The 16,717-nt window shown below is 54.3% G+C and overlaps 1 protein-coding gene across 2 annotated transcripts in view; it reads right to left on the reverse strand.

Annotated features, from left to right (window-relative positions):
* The window catches only part of TNS3 (tensin 3), a 226,770-nt gene extending 215,941 nt beyond the window's left edge, over positions 1–10,829 (reverse strand). The window contains exon 1 of one of the 2 annotated variants that reach the window (XM_032643771.1): positions 10,746–10,829. The gene's annotated coding sequence lies outside the window, so the exon portion shown is untranslated. Of the gene's footprint in view, positions 1–10,249; positions 10,349–10,745 lie in introns of those variants that run through there. The other variant, XM_032643770.1, reaches the window with a different exon arrangement.
* Positions 10,830–16,717: the final 5,888 nt, after the last annotated feature.

The raw sequence follows: 16,717 nt of genomic DNA on the forward strand, positions 1-16,717 counted from the left end.
ATCCCAGCTCTTGTCAGGGAGCCCTCATGAATTCCTAGCAGACATTTACCATCAACTTTCTATAATACGACAACTTGAAACATGGCTGTTTTCCAAGAAAATTACAGTGGGCTAGATTCTCAGGTCTGTAAGTAAGTGTCAACTGCCCTCCTCTGAAAGTTCATGGAGTACATTGCAAAGCAAAACTCCCAGGAAGTAGAAAATGGCGGCCCTGAAAAAAATTAATGAAACCCTGGGAAAATATGCAAGCACCTCCTTCTCTTCTAGTAAAGAGCCGGCTTCTCAAATGTTTCCACTTAGATGTGGAACTGTCCCCTCCCATGCTGAAGCCTTAGAGTAGGCAGGCTCCAGTGGCAAAGGCCTTGCCCAAGGTGACGGAGCTGTCCCTGGGCTCCTTCCAAAACCCTTATCACACGAAGATATAGGACGCCCTGAATCTTGTCCTTGGAAGAACTCAGATTTTAGTGAGGAGAGATACAAACAAAATATACACAGCCCAATCCCAGAGTACGTCAGAAGACCAAGGATGTGCTAACTGGGCGTCAGGAAGGGCAGTGTGGGCCTGTGACTGGTTCCACCCAGAGGACATGGGCCTGGCTGAGAAGAGCTCGGGGATCCCACACCCTCACCTCCTTCCCAGGAGCTCTATCTCCGGGAGGCGGGCTAGCAGGGGGTGGGGAATGGGTGGAAGGCTTCTCCTGGATTCAGCTCCTCGAAAGGCTTAATGACTAAAGAGGAAAGAAGAGTAATGACTACAACACCCAGTGTGTACACGACATCACATTTACCCCAGCAACCCGGGGGGTCCTTGATACCAACCCCCCGTGTTCAGCAACACTTCAAGCGCAAGACGGCTGTCCCAGGGTCACATGCAGAGGCAGGACCCAGGCCACAGTGGTTACTGCAGAGCACACTCCCTTTGTACCCCGGCCCCAGAGCAAACAAGCAGGACCATGCCAGTTCCAGCAGCACCAGGGTACACAGAGAAGCTGAGGTCCTGAAAGCGCACGCGTCTGACAACAGACAGAATACATCAGAAACAACCAGTGAGGCCAAATGGAAGGAAGGCAGTAAACCAGGGGTCACGGGAGAGCACACAAGAAAGATCACCGTTGGCCAAAAGTCTTCGTCAGCTCCAGCCCGTTAATCCAACTCATCTTGGCAGTGAAACCTGAAAGCTGAGACTGTCTGGACCCCACTAGAACATTATTGGTTGCAGAGCTGAGTTCAGCCCCGACAGGTCCTAGCTGGACACTGGCCAAGATTCTTGGTCACAAAGGCTCCCGGAGCCGAGGTCAGAAGCACTGCTGCTCCAGTGAGCGTAATTCCATCAGCACACAGCAGGCCACAGGGGGCGGTGCTGGGCCCTGACCCCAGTGCCTTTGTGAGGACCTAACCAAGCAAAAGCCACGCTCACCTCCGCCCACCGTGGCGCGCAGGCCCCGCAAGCTGGACGGAAAACTTGGCCCCTTGGGGCAGGACAAGCAGCCTAGGCAGAGGGAGGGGCTGTGTCCGGGCCAGGCCTGAGGCTGCACAGACCTCCCCGTGGGCTACACACAAAACCAGAGGCCAGCAGGTCCCCAGCAAGCCGGAGCCAAGCGCCTTCTTCTTTCATCTTCTGAAAGAAGCAGCTCTAAGGAGAATCATTTACCAGCAAGTAGCCAGCCCAGCGGTTGGGAGCTCATGCAGGTACGGTCATCACGCTGAAGGGCTGTAAGAGTCATCGCCGTGATAACTGTCAAGTCGAGGCAGATACACGGGAAATGCTTAGCATAGGATATAGGTTTGGGAAAACCACCAGCATACAGATACACACACACCACACTTCTAACGCTGAACTGTTACAAAAACCAAACCGGGAAGAGGAAGACAATCGTGTATTTGTAAGCGTGAGAATGGGGGACCTTTTATAAATGTGCAGACATCAGTTAAGTCGCGATAGTGCCTCTAGCAAGAAACAAATTCTGTACAAGTGCATTAGGCTCTTACAGATGACCTGTATTTTGGATTTTTTCCATTTAAATGGCGCTGGGGTGGAGTGAAGAGCAAGAGACATCAACCCTCTCGTTGCCAGTCACCCATGTCACCCAAAGTCTTCATCAGCCTGGCCAGCCCTCAGCCCAAGATAGTTCCTATTGTTATGCTGAGAACTGCCCTTCCTCGGGGGCCCGTGCACAGCTGCCCGGCCTCTCCACGAGCAGAACAGCACACACGAGCTCTCGCAGGCAGGCGGCCTGCGGTCTGGCGGGCTCCGTCCCTCACTCCCCCGAAAGCTGGGTGCACACACTCCTTTCTCCTGCAGGCCGAGGCCCACGCGTCCCAGAACCCCGGCCCGCCACAATGGGCATGCTTCTCATTCTGGGCCACGGGATCTTCGGGGTTACAATATCTCCAGGCTCCACGATTCTCCAACCACCTGGTTCAGCAAACTGTCCTTCCTCCGTGGGCTGCACTCGTACACATTCCTGTGTAGACTCCCCGCCCTCACCCAAGCTCCCACAGGCCCCAGGCTGGCCAGGACTCATGGCGGACCTGCCACCCCCATTAGCGTGGAAGGCTAAGGCTTTGACACGGTGTTCCTGGTATCAGGAGCGGAATGCTGGTGTCTTCTTACTTCCTTCCGCTTCCTCAATCCCTTCCCTGCTCCGGGAATGCACCAGGCAGCTCCTGCCTGAGGCCTCTGCCCTCACTGGCCCTCCACCCGATGGATCCTTCCCAGAGAGCCCAGGATTGACTCCATCACATCCTTCAGTCCAGCATCTCCTTCCAGAGAAGCCCCACCGGACCACCCTGCAGAGAGCTCAGCGCCCAGGGCCTGAACCCTGCCTGGGCCAGGGAGCCTCCACAAATAGGGGACAACGTAAGGATGTCCCCCCCGCTTTGAATCCCCCAAGCCTGACCAATTCTGCAAATGCCCACACTGGAAAAGATGCCAGTAATTCTGGTCCAACGTGTTCCAGTGCCGGGGGTAGGGCCTGCTGGTTGGCATTCCTGACTTGAGACCGTGAACACGTTCTTGGAGGGTAAAAATTAACCAGCATCCACCTGGTTGGGCCTCGGGCCCCGCAGGCTCCAGGTACTGCTCAGAAGAGCGGTCTCCCCCTAAGGCACAGCCGCCGTCATCGCCATTTCACCAAGGCCAGGCCAGAGCAGGGCCCGGATCTGTGCTGTTCCTGAGGAAACCCGGAATAACGGCACTCATACATCATAGGCTCTGGCATGCGGGCCCCAGACTGAACCATTTATCCAAATTAAAGCCATTCTCCAGAAACAAAATCAGACCCTTTTAATTGAAAATAAAACCAAGCAACCCCAAAGGCTCTTTTTTTTTTTCTTAATGAAAGACATTCTTCCTGCTTTCTCATTCCATTAATCACTGAGTTTACACAATCTGTCAAAACAGCTCGGTAAGAAGTCTCCCTCTTCCTTTTCCTGCAGGCCTGGTTTTTCCCAGCGTGCGCCCAGCCGGCCGGGAGTTCAGGCACCCTGGGAGAGCACGAAGAGGGTTCTGCGAGCACGCTGTTTCTCGACTGCGATCCAACCATATATCTCAAGGGGCTTCAGAAACCTTGTGCCCACTTCTAGGTATACACCCCAAAGACGTGACAGCAGGGATCCAAACATATACCTGCACACCCATGTTCAGAGCAGCATTACTCAAAATAGCCAAAAGGTGAAAGCAACCCAAGTGTCCATTGGAGGACAAATGGCTCAACAAAAGGTGGTCTTTATGTACAATGGAATATCATTCAGTCTTAAAAAGGAAGGAAATTCTGACACATCCTACAACACGGATGAAACTCGAGGACATTATGTTAAGTGAAATAAGCCAGTGCCCCCCAAAAAATAGATATATGATTCCACTTCCATAAAGTACCTAGAGTAGTCAAATCCATAGAAACAGAGAGTAGAATGGTAGGTGACAGGGGCTGGGGGAGGAGGGATGGGGAGTTAAGGGTTTAATGGGGACGGAGTTTGTTTTGCAAAATGAAACGAGTTCTGTTCACGGATGGTGGTGACGGTCTCACAATACGAAAGTACTAATGCCACGGAACTGTACACTTGAAAATGGTTAAGTTATGTTATGGGTATTTTACACCAATCAAAAATAGTTTGTGGGGCTTCCCTGGTGGCGCAGTGGTTGAGAGTCCGCCTGCCGATGCAGGGGACACGGGTTCGTGCCCCGGTCCGGGAGGATCCCACATGCCGCGGAGCGGCTGGGCCCGTGAGCCATGGCCACTGAGCCTGCGCGTCTGGAGCCTGTGCTCCGCAACGGGTGAGGCCACAACAGTGAGAGGCCCGCGTACCGCAAAAAAAAAAAAAAGTTTGTGTTCTTTGACCTCGAACCACCTTAGGAGTTCCTCCAAGAACATGACTGGCCAGGATCTTGCCCAACGATCTCCGTGCAAGGATGCACGCAGGCCGTCCGTGACCAGAGGACAAATGGTCATCACGTACTTACTGGGTTCTCTACTGTCAACACTCGTGTGTATGCAGAATTAGTTACAAGTGGGGAAATGCTTATATTGCCACATTGATGCTAAAATAATACATTGATCTCAAGTGGGTAAACTTGAAGAGCACAGAATGTACACAGCATACAGAAGGGTGAAAACATCGCTCCCTGGGTGGTAATATTAGGAAATTTTTCCTGCATTCTTAACATTTCTCCCTCTTTTCCAAGTCTACAGCAAACGTATTACACAAAAATTACTTTGTAGAAAAAGAATCAGAAAATGATTTAGGAAGCAAAGGCACGTCCGTTCCCTGCGAATCCTCTCCCACCCCCTGAGCAACACAGATGACAAACTCTCCTCCCCTCCTAGGGCAGGACAAGAGAAAACATGTACCTGGCCAGCTGAGAGCCGGGCCTGCCTCACTCAGCCACCAGCCCAGTGGATGCGAGCAGAGGTGTGCTCCCCTTCCTCCACCCCCAGCCACTGGGCGCTTCTGGTCTTTCCAGAGAAGAGAAACTGGAAACACACCTGTCCAAGCTCATGGGCAAACTCTTGAGTCCCCACCGCGTCCTCCTGTTATCACAAAGGCTTGTCCCCAGCGGGACCAGATAGGGCCTCCGAGAATGGGGAAGTGATGTTTCAGCAGGAGCCCCTGGGGCGGTGGAAATTTGGCAGAAACAGAGTACGTAGCGGCCCAGGAGCTGGCAAGCAGGAGGGACGTGCAGGGCCACGCGCGGGACCCCGGCAGTCAGACAACCAGGAGGAGCGCCGGTACGAGTCACACAGAGGGCGGCGATGTCCCCGGGCTGCAGGTGGGGAACGGAGAGGGCATTCACGGGACAAAGGGCGCCTTCTACCCCAGACCTGTGGCCGCCAGAGCCCAGCTCTTTCCTCCCAGCACGCTGCCTTTGATGTGCATCCAAAATCACCAGTGGTGAGGGGTGAGCACTCAGGAAACCTCTGAAAAAGGTGATGGATTGCGAGCGGAGGAGAACGCCAGGACCGAGTCAATGGGGCCCTTTTGTTCCCGCAGCCCGACGGGAGGAATGTGTACAGAACGCAGACGCCCCAGCTAATGGCCCAGCCTGGCCCCGGGGCGATTCGCACGGCCAGCTGTAGGCTGCTCCCCCGCGCCCTGGGAGGCTCCACCATGAGTGAGATGCAACACAGAGCAGCTGTGGTCCAGGGTAATGAGAGGAGCGGATTCCTGAATCCTCCAGTGTGAAACGACCGGCTCCCGAGTTTCCGGGGCACAGCCGCCTCTCCCTGCAAAGAAGAGGCAGGCGGGCCTCACTGCACGCATTGCCTTTGCCTCTGCCTCTGCCCCTTCTCCAGAGCCTTGGCCTTCTTCCACTGGGGCACCTAACTCATTCGTGTGTCTTTAAAGCCTCGGGGTTTGTTGTTCATCACCAGCTTCGGGAAACCTACGCTCAAGAGGTTCCAGGTCATACCCTGTGGCCGCCACCCCCTAAGACACGACGAAAGGAGGTGACACCCTTCCCACCTCCCCCAGCACACGGGCGCAGACTGGCTGGGAGTGGCACCAACAGGCTGCCACTCGGGAAGCTGGAATGAGGATTCCCTCAGATGTCTCCTCAATCTTAGAAACAGAGCCGTGCCCGCACAGGGAGTCCTGAGCGCTATCAGCTCCCCCAGGGAGAAGAGGAAGGGGAAAGCAGGCAGCTGGCCACGTGCCATAGTCAGAGCTGAGGGAGGAAGAGGGGCGAAGGCTCCACGCCCGAGGAAGCAGCTGCGGCTGGAACCCCGGCCAGCTACGGACGGCGGGCACTCGAGAGCTTTCGGAGCCTTCGCCAGGCCCTCGAGGAGGGGTGACGCGGGCAGGGGACCATGGAGACCCCTGGCCTTGGGAAGAAGCCCCAGCATCGCGGAGGGACCTGGGTTCCACTCTGGGACCCCGCCCAGCACCACACCACCCCCTTCACGCACAGGCTCGGGCCCCTGTGACCAAGGGGGCACTCACCTTCTGTGGATGAGGGCCAGGCACAGGCTCTGTCCCCAGACAGACCTGGGTTCCAAGCAGCCCCACGACACAGGCAAATGACTTAAGTTCACTGCGTCTCAGTGTCCATTCCGGAAAACAGAGACAAAAATGTTATCTTGCAACGTTGGGTGACGATCTCTCTGATCGCGGATAGCAAGCACCCCATCGCGCATGGGTAACCACTCCATCAAAAGAAGGCATTAATCTTGCAAGGTTACTAGGCTGGGAGCCGGGGAGATACTTGCCAAGGGCTCCCAGGGCTTCCAGCCCAGGCGGGCGGACGTAGGGGGATTGTGGGCGGGGGGGGGGGGGGGGGGCACGGAACGTGAGGAAACCTCTTCTCCCAGAGTTGGTGGCTCTGGGGGGCACCTCCATGGCACGATCAGGAAATGCTCCACCAGAGGGAATTTTCCTGCTCACTGACACAGACTCTTTAGACATAAATTTTTCATTAATTTAGCCCATTTGGGACCAAACATATTAATACCAGATCATTGCCTTTTTTTTGTTTTGTTTTGTTTTTGTTTTTGTTTTTGGTGGGGGGGGTACGCGGGCCCCTCACTGTTGTGGCCTCTCCCGTTGCGGAGCACAGGCTCCGGACGCGCAGGTTCAGCGGCCATGGCTCACGGGCCCAGCCGAGCCGCGGCATGTGGGATCCTCCCGGACCGGGGCACGAACCCGTGTCCCCTGCATCGGCAGGCGGACTCTCAACCACTGCGCCACCAGGGAAGCCCCATTGCCTTCTTTTTGAAGAAATTAACATAGCTCTTTTCAAATGTCTAGGGATCATCACGATGACTATCCTCCCCTCAGTGACACAGCAGGGCATTCTGATGGCGCCTATCGGTGGCCCCAGGTGGCGGTCATCCTCACCTTCACTGGCCTCCTCCCTCCTATCCAGCAGAGGCAGTCCCCAGCGGGGGTCTGGGACAGCAGGTAGGAGACATCCGGCCGGCTGGCCTGCACCACGGCCAGGCGTGCAGTGGGGACCCCGAGTGCACACAGAGCAAGACACAGAGATGTCCCTGCAAGAGGGCCTGGCTCGTGGCCCTGGCAGGCGGACACCCGGCCGACCCACACCAAAATGATGTTGTGCGGGTGGCAGGGGGAGGGGTGCGGTTCCAAACTCAAGTGCAAAAGGAAGCTCCAGAAACCTGGAGATTCTAGTTTTCTGCTTTTCTGGGGAAAGGACAGACATCAAGGAAATAAGTGTTCCCACGCTGAGCTCACTCACAACTACAGAGCAGCAAATCTGCCTTTTCTAGGGACTCAACAGCCTGGAAGATTCAAAACATCTTCTGAACCCTAAGAGAAGGTTCACTCACATTCGGCAGCATTCTGCCTGAGGCAATTTTTAATGTCCAGGTGTTTTAAAATCAGTGAGGCAGCACGGAAAAATACACCCTCGCTATCGGACAGCTGGGGTTTAAATGTCACTCCACGTGGACAGGCCACACGACACCCTCTCACACCCGCCTCTGCTTAACAGAGAGGATTCAAAGAGGTAACTCTTTCAGTAGCCAGAGTAGTGCCCAGAACCCGGACAATAATGAAAGCAGTGATGATTCTGAACACTCTTGCTAACAACCAGGAACACGTAGCGACTCTGAGTTAACAGAATGCCTATTGCACTAACCAACTGGCCAGACCCCTTATTCTGGATCAACAGAGGTAACTGCAAAGGACTCCAGGGGGACAGGGCCGGCTCTAGGTCACTGATGACTCCCGTGCTTACCGGGTCACACAGGAAAGAGCCTAGGGTTCAGGGTCTGTGTACCTCCGGGACCCCATCCCAACCCACTGCCTGGGACCAGAAGACCCGTCAAACGCAGCCACAAAACAGGCGCCTCTCCAAGAGAAAGCAGAGCCACTGTAAGGAAGCCTCTCTACTCAGGGAGCTGTGGATGCACTGGGTGGCTGGGATACAACAGTAACTTTCTGCCTGCTGGAGGTGGGCTATTTCTCTAGCAGGAACAGCTGGCACCTCGCCCGCATAGGAGTTTGGGGTCAGGGGTCAGGGGTGGAGCAGGGTTTGGTTTGGGTACAAAAGGCTTTCTCCTAGCGTGGTGGTGGTTTTTGCCAGGCTGACCCTAGAGGAGGAGCTGCGCACGCAGGGAGAGCCAGAGGGCTGGGTCTGATCTAGTCCCCAGCTGTTTTGCACTTTAATAAATGTACGCACCTGTAAAATGGGCCTTGTGTACAAGCTGCCGTCGCCCCATGGTGGGTCAGAAATCGTCCCCTCTTGGCCTTTCCCCTCTCTTTTCTTGCCTTTTTGCCTTATTCCCAGGCCATTTTTAATCCCATCAGGAATATCTCCTGCAGCCCAGGAACATACTTTGACCTGGTGACCTTTAGCTCCCAGGGTCACGTGTGCAAATAGCTCCATTGAAAACCCATAGGTGCCAAAGCTACACTTTGTAGAAGCCAAGTCAGTTTGCATCCAGGAACACCAGTTCCCTGAGGCTACTACTTTTGCTATCTTTTCCTTGGTTTGTAAAGAAATAACTCATCTACTGCTGCCGCTAACTTTGGCACCTCAGCCGAGGAATTTGCGGCCAGGACATGCATCCACTTGACAGACAAGCAACAGCAACTTTGGGGCCCTGGAACCCCACTGTCCTGGCCGAATCCTGGGCTGCACCACCACGTTGGGCGACAACTTGGACAAGATACTTAGCCTTTCTTTGCCTCTCAGTTTGCACATCTGTAAAATGGAGCACGAATCCCAGCTCCTTCCAAGGGCTGTTATTTGGGTGAATGCAACGAATGCATGCAAAGCACTTAGCACAAGCAAACACTCCACAAGCATGTGCTACGACCATGCTATTACTTCGCTATTACTTCGTCTCCCGGGTCACTATTACTTTGTAAAGTTACTGAGTAAGATTACTGTTACTTTGTCTTTGAGGTCAGGAGCCTGGCCTCCTGCCAGATCCCACAGTCAGCTCCCTGTGCACAGAGGTCCCCTCGTTCTCCGCAGAAGGGCCTTGCCCGCTCCACCCTGCAGCTGCAGCGACTCCCTGGCCCCTCCAGGCCTCCGCACAGAAATGCCTTTCTTAATACTTGTTGATTGATTTGCAAATATAACCTCCCAGGCCCTAAAGAGGAGAGAATCACAAGGACACACAAATCTCTTTCAAAAGGCAAAGAACTAAAGCACTTCACAAAGAATAATACGCACAGACCAAGTATACCAAAATGCCAAGACGGTTAGCTCTGAAGGGCTTTGCGACACCGATGCGATGATAATTTTCAGTCACATTTTCAGAATATTTAAAGAGTCCTCCATGAACACGCATTCACATTACAAAAGAGTGAAAATGGGGGAAAACTCTGCCAGAAGATCAAAGTGTGTGAAGGACAGGGACACCCTCAGGGTCTGGGGGACTTCTAAGTGGGCAGTGACCTCCCTCAACAGCGGTCTCTGCAGGCCACACACCCCATGGGCTTTTATTTTTTTAACCACACTGGAGAATGGGGGGCACCCGCCAGCGCTGTCTCAAGAATTCAACGGGAGCTCTTCAGCCCCTTCCCGCCACACAGATTTTCAAATCACTTCAGGCAAATGACCCCATCTCACTTATCAGACCCAGGTGGCGCCCACCGAGGCCCGGACCCTCCCTCTTCCTGCCTGTCAGCGACAGCGCTGGCGTGGCAGCAGGCACGTGCCGCAGGTGGCCACGGCCCCGCACGCCCCCGCCCGGTTCCCGCTCCCTCAGAAGTCAGGAAGGAAGCGCCAAGGGACCCCCTACTTCCCGCCTAACACAGGGAAAGGGAAACAGAGACGCACCGGAAAGCCCGCTTGCAAAGAGCGGGAGAAGGGTCCTGAGCCTTCCCACTGCAGCTCCAACTCGGCGCTCCGCCCCGGAGTCTCGGGACCCGTCCTGGAGAGCGAAGTCCACCCGGGCGCCGCCGCGACAGTGCCGCTCCGGCCCGCGCCCGCCGTCCAGGGCGCCCCGGCGCAGAGGGCCCCTGACGCACACGGCCCGCTCCGCGGCTGCGTCCGCGCGCCCCAGCCGCGTCCCCGCGCCCCCGTCCCCAGACCACGTCCCGGACCCCGGCCGAGCCCGCCCGCGCCCCCCGCCGCGTTCACCCGACTCTGTCCCTGAGCCCCGCTCCCCCGTTCCCGGACCCCGGCCGAACTCTCGCCCCCAGCTCAGGTCCCCGCGCGCCCGGAGCTCCGTTCCCCTGCGCGCCCCGAGCCCCCTGCCCGCTCCCCAGGAGCAGACGCCGGCGCCCGCCCGCCCGAGACAAAGAGGTTGGCGGCGCGTGCCCCCCTCCAGTACCTGGGCGAGCGGCGGCGCGGTCCCGTGGGGCGATGGCCGCAGCAGGCAGGGCGCCGAGCAGCGCGAGCAGCGCGCGGGCGGGCCCGTCCTCCTGGCTCGCGGCCGCGCCCGCCGCAGGGCCCCCTCGAGGCGGCGCGGGCAATCGCCGCCGCCACGCCCGGGCCGGCCGGTCACCTGGATTCATCGCCCTAACAAAGCAGCGCGCTCCAGGCGCGCCCGGGGCCCCGTGCGGCCCTGCGACCTCTCTGCGTTGGCCAGGTGGGACTGAGAATTATTAGACCCGTTGAGCAGCCCAGACTCAAAGTGTTCACGGGCTGGCGGGTCCCGAATAGGCAGGCAAAGTCCTGGTTCCTGCACAACTGGTTCGTTCGTTCATTCATTCGTTCGGCGCTATAATTATTGTGCTCTAAGAAAGTGAAACCTCGCTGCCCGCCTGTGACTTACAGTCTGCTGGGGGTAGTGCACACATAAAGCAGCACGGCCGTAACAGAGGAAACCCAAGATGCTTTAGAAGCCCTGGAAAGTCCGGCCAACGGAGGCAGAGGGTCGGGAAAGACTTTAGAAGTCACGTCTTCTTGAAATTAGCAAGATTTAGGTAGGCCAGGAGTGGACAAGAAAGAAGGTCCCAGACAGAGGGATGCTCAGAGGAGGAAAGGCAGATAGATGCCAACATCCCCAAGACACAGATGCCCCTTACTCAGTCCCACAGCCTCGGTTTCCCCACTGGTGAAAACTGGGAAGTGGACAGCATGCGCTTGAAGATCCCCTTGTAAAATGTAGGCCCTTCTGCAGAATTAGAAGTGCTCTTCCTCCTGTACGAAAGAACAGTTTCATCAACACTTTATCTTGTGAACGCACAAAGCCCCTTACACGAGGAAGACGTTTCCCGGAAGGCACTCCACCCTACTTCCTGCAGAAGAGACATAGATTGCATCTGTCACCCGGACCAAATGTTCTCAGAATCCCACCTGGAAAAGTGGGCACAGCTTGGGGTGCAGTTACCAGGAATTGCCCCTGATTCAGGAATGCAACATCCAGGCCCACCCTGGCTCTTCAGGAGCAGCCCTGCCCGTCCTGTCCGAGCACAGAGCAGGAAAAACATGGCTTGTCGGGACCAGTGGAGAGACTGAGCGGGAAAAATCATCTCTGAATGGACTTCTTTAAAAGTAGCCAGCCACCAAAAACCTTGTGGCCCTGAATCCAAAGTACAAAGTAAGCGTGTCCAGGGAGGAGACACGACAGACCCCTTGTTTGCATCCCTGAGGGCCCAGGCCAGGTACGCTCAGACTCTACTCTCACTGTTCACCGTCTCTTCAGAAGGATTTGAAGGATCCCTGCAATGCTCTGATTTCTCAAGAAGTCAGAATCACTGGACTCTCATTCCCAGCTGAGTAGGGCATTCATTCCTTGAGGCCCTGAGCCCCAGGCCTCGGAAACAGAGCAGACATTTTTCCTGCCCTCTAGGACACCCCAGCGCAAGAGGTGACAGGATGAAACAGGAGGTGTGGAGGAAAAGAGCCTCAGGGGAGTTGGGGAGGTCGCAGCCAGCGGACCCCTCAGTGGGAGTGAGGCAGGTCCAGTTACTATCCCCTTTTTACTGATAGGCTAAGATCATAGGGAACTTGCCCAAGGTCACCAGCTGGTCAGCTACAGAATATGATAAGGACCCAGGACCATCAGGCCGACAAGCTACCCTGATTTTTTTCCAGGCTGCCCTGCTCTGCCCGTCCATCCAGCTCAGTTGCACTGAGTTGTGTCTTTGCTGAAATATCTCTTCCGCTAGACTCCCAGGACGGGGGCAGGGGGTGATGGTGGTGGTGGGAACCTTCAGACCCACAGCCAACAAGTCTATCCATCTTGCATCGCAGAATCTATCACAACATCAAGGTCCTCCGTGTTAGCCGAATGACTGAGTGAATTTGAACTTCATGAGGTGTTACAATATCCAACATCCGCTTGCAGAAGCTGCGTTGGTAAGTTTGCCTAAGATTTCACAGCTACGAAGCTGGGATTCTTTGTCCCTTCCGGGAAGGCCCTCCTACCCGCCAATTGCTCCCCTCCCCTCCCCCACCAGGGCCAGCCAGTCCCACTGACCCTGCTGCCCTCTACTGGGCTGGATGCCTTGACCACACCCTTATTTCTGGGACCACAGTGACTTAGATGCCAATTCACGCAGTGTCTGTCTTCACACCTATACAGTGTCCTCAGAAGGTAGAAGGCACCCTGGACCTGGTGTCCTCTCGCCATCTCTGCTAGCCCATGCAACTGGCTCCCTGATTCACCAAAGTGCAGACTCCACACCTGGCCCAGAGTCTCCTAAGGGGTGACCCATGCCCCACGAAGCCATCCTGGGTCCAGGGACTCCACACTTCACAGGCTGAAACTTTGAGTTCCCAAGAATTTAAACAAAAACAAGGCATGCAGCAATTACCTAAAAGAGAATGCGCAGTTTTTCCATCCTTACCCACCCAAAAATGTCTCAAACCTGAAAGCAAAAGCCTCAGACCAATTTAAATGAGGGAAAAGCAGGCGTATACCAAGAATGGCGGTTCCCTTCCCAGCACTCCATAAGGAGCAGGTTGCAGGGGTGGGTGAGGAGGGAGGTCTGGGCAGGAAACCCTGGTGTCTCTGTCCCTCCTCTCTGCAGCTTCACTCTTGTTCTTCTCAGCCAGGAGTTCTGAAAGGACTTTTTAGAAGCTTGTCGTTGCCATAAAGATGGTCTTGGCCATGGCAAAAGTCTGAAACATTTTTGTCCTTTATTTATTATTTTTTTTTTTTTTTTTTTTTTTTTTTTGGCGATACGCGGGCCTCTCACTGTTGTGGCCTCTCCCGTCGCGGGAAGAAGCCATCCCCCTGCCTTCTAGCTGGACTGACCACTAGTTCCTTGTGTGCAGGGACTCTGTTTCGCAGCTCTGCATCCCTAGCAGACATGGGGGGATGTGGTTGGTTCTAAGACCGGGGCAGGCAGCCTACGAGGTGAGCTGGAGCGTCCTGTAGCGCCAGAAAGTGAGGACGTGTTCAGAGAACAAAAGGATCAGGGCCGCCCCGTTGAAGGGACACAGCAGAGGGACCAACTCGAAAGAGCTCCCAGTGGCCAGACCTGAGCAATTTGAGCAAAAAAATAAACACCATCATTTTGGGTTAAAAAGTGTAAAATTAAATGTCCGTGAGTCCATACTGACTGACTGAATGAATGAACGAATGGGGAGAACAGGCAAAACTCTCTTACAGAAGAACTCCAAGTAAGTTTTGTAGATAGCTCCCCCTGCCAAGGAGATGCACTTTATTCCCCACCCCTAGAGTGTGGGCTGTGCTTAGGACCTCCTCCCAAAGAGTCAAGTGTGAAGGATGGAGGGGATCTAGGAGTAACTTTAAGGTGGAGAAACCCGACAGACGTGACCTCAGCCAGGTGATCAAGGTCACCAGTGATGAGTCACCTCGAGAGTGTGTGCCCTTGACCGGATGTGGTGAGAATGGCGCTCAGGTCTTCCTCCCGGTAACCAGGAACTCCAGTCTAACTGTGAGTGAGCATCAGACACGTCCCAACTGAGGGACAAAACACCTGACCAGGCCTCCTCAAAACTGGCCAGGTCAGCACGAACGAGGAAGGCCGAGAAACTGTCACAGCTCGGGAGCCTGAGGAGACACGATGAGTAAATGTCACAGGGTGTTCTGGATGGGATCCTGGGACAGAGAAAGGACAGTACGGGCAAAGGTGTGGCCTCCAAATAAGCTGCTGACCTGAGTTAAGACTGATGCCCCAATACTGGTTCCTTAGCCGTGATCACGTGGCATTGTGATATAAGATGTTAAGGGCCGGAAAAACTGGGGTGGGGCAACCGAACAGAACTCTGTACAGTCCTTGCAACCTTTGTGTAAATCTAAAGCAATTCCCAAATAAAACGTTTATTTTTTAAAATGCCATTGAAGCTATAGGAAGAAAATGGCTTCTTTGCAGGTGGCAGCACGGCTGTGCTTCCCTGACTGCAAGTATCCAATGCAGAGCCGTCACTGTAGATGGGCCCTTTGTACCCTCGGGTAACCCAGGTCCCCCCAAGTTTCCTATGAACCTCTGGCTACAAAGAAACGTGCTTACCTTACCCAGGGAACTTGTCCAAACTGGAATTCATGGAAGTGCTAAGCTAGTTCCCTCAGTTTCCCTTTCACCTTCATATTTCACCACTTCTTTTTTTTTTGGAGTACGCGGGCCTCTCACTGCTGTGGCCTCTCCCGTTGCGGAGCACAGGCTCCGGACGCGCAGGCTCAGCGGCCATGGCTCACGGGCCCAGCCCCTCTGCGGCATGTGGGATCTTCCCTGACCGGGGCACGAACCCGCGTCCCCTGCATCGGCAGGCAGACTCTCAACCGCTGCGCCACCAGGGAAGCCCCGTATTTCACCACTTCTTAAAAGTTTTCTTTTTTAAGTGAAATTCTAGCTTTATTCAAAAAGAAATGAAATTTCTTGGATGAAGCATTTGTGTGATAATATTACTTCTGAATCTGTGTCTCGGAAATAAATGGCCGGATAGTTATATTTATACTTTTAAGCATTAATAATAGGGACTATTCAGGATACACGCTGTGAAAAAAGACATGATTTAGTCTTTGCTAAAGATAATTGCTAAAACGTACATATCATGATTACTTAAGATAACATGGATATTTAATTCAAATTTAGAATATAACAACATCTGACTCTTATCCTGTGGACATGAAAGGAAAAATACAGTAATCCATTTTACTCATTACATGTTACAGAATCAGACAGAATGAATTGATAAGCAGTGTTTTATAATAATAACAGCAATTTAATTTTAAACAAATATATTCCCGTCCTCTTCCCTTATCCTTTATATGTATCTAACCAGTAAAGCCTACTATACTGCTGAAGTCAGTAATAATCCAATCTATGACGCTTCAATTTTTTTTTTCATGTTCAGCACCTAATTCAAAAATACCGTGAAATGAGCGGTTCACGACATTCACGTCAAGATAAGTTATGATTCTTGCACAGTGCCATCTTCAGGGGCCCCCAGAAGACCCAGGGGTCACCCCAACAGAACCTGCAGAAAGGGAGTTCATGGTTGTCTCTGGGCTGCCCACCTGTGCTCTCAGGTCCCAGCAGGCTCTGGGGGCCACCCAGACAGAGCCCAGGACCGCTGAGAGCTGATCTCCTGCACAGACCCCTCCAGGCCTGCTGAGGTCAGCCCCCCGACCATGGCTGACCAACCAAGAACCAGGCTGCGCTTGGATCTCCCGGCCAGTTGCACAGTTATCACCAACCTGCCCGGTGTCCAGATGGACCACCTGGACAGCAATATTTCCCCACCAAAGAACAGAAGAATGAAGGTGTTTAGGGCAGGGCCCAGGGTAGTGGACACAGAGACCCCCCTCCCTATAGACCCACAGACACGTTCCCATGTCCCGTGTCAGCCCCACCTGCAAGGCCTCAGACAGATCACGTCCTCGGGTCAGGAGGGGACCCTCATTAGGGAAGGCTCGCTCCCACTCAAACTCAGGGAAGCCCCCTGTTTGAGACCAAGAAAGGCCAGGAAAAGCCTGTTTGTGTAACCAAGCAGGACCTCATGGGGCCTTCCCAGGACAGAGTCCTCCCCCATATCCTCTGCTTTAGCTCCTCTCTGAGGTACCTAGATAATGGTATTTGATGCACATTTCCTGAGTTGTTTTACGGATGTGAAAACCCTCACCAAATGGAAGATGTTAACTACTTGATGACCATGAGCACAGAGCCCCCAGGCCTCCTGGAGCCTGAGGATCGATGATGTTAACCCCTGTGACAATGCCCTGTGACCTCACCATCAGCCAATCAGAGAACTGTGCACTAGGTGATCACATACCCTGCGACACCACTCCCTCACCTGGCTTTTAAACATGATTTGCCAAAACCCTTCTAGGACTTTGGGGTTTTTTGGGGGCACGAGCCACCTGTCTCCTTGCACGGCCCTGCAATA

This window comes from Phocoena sinus, chromosome 9 (assembly GCF_008692025.1).
Source record: "Phocoena sinus isolate mPhoSin1 chromosome 9, mPhoSin1.pri, whole genome shotgun sequence".
NCBI lineage: Eukaryota > Metazoa > Chordata > Mammalia > Artiodactyla > Phocoenidae > Phocoena > Phocoena sinus.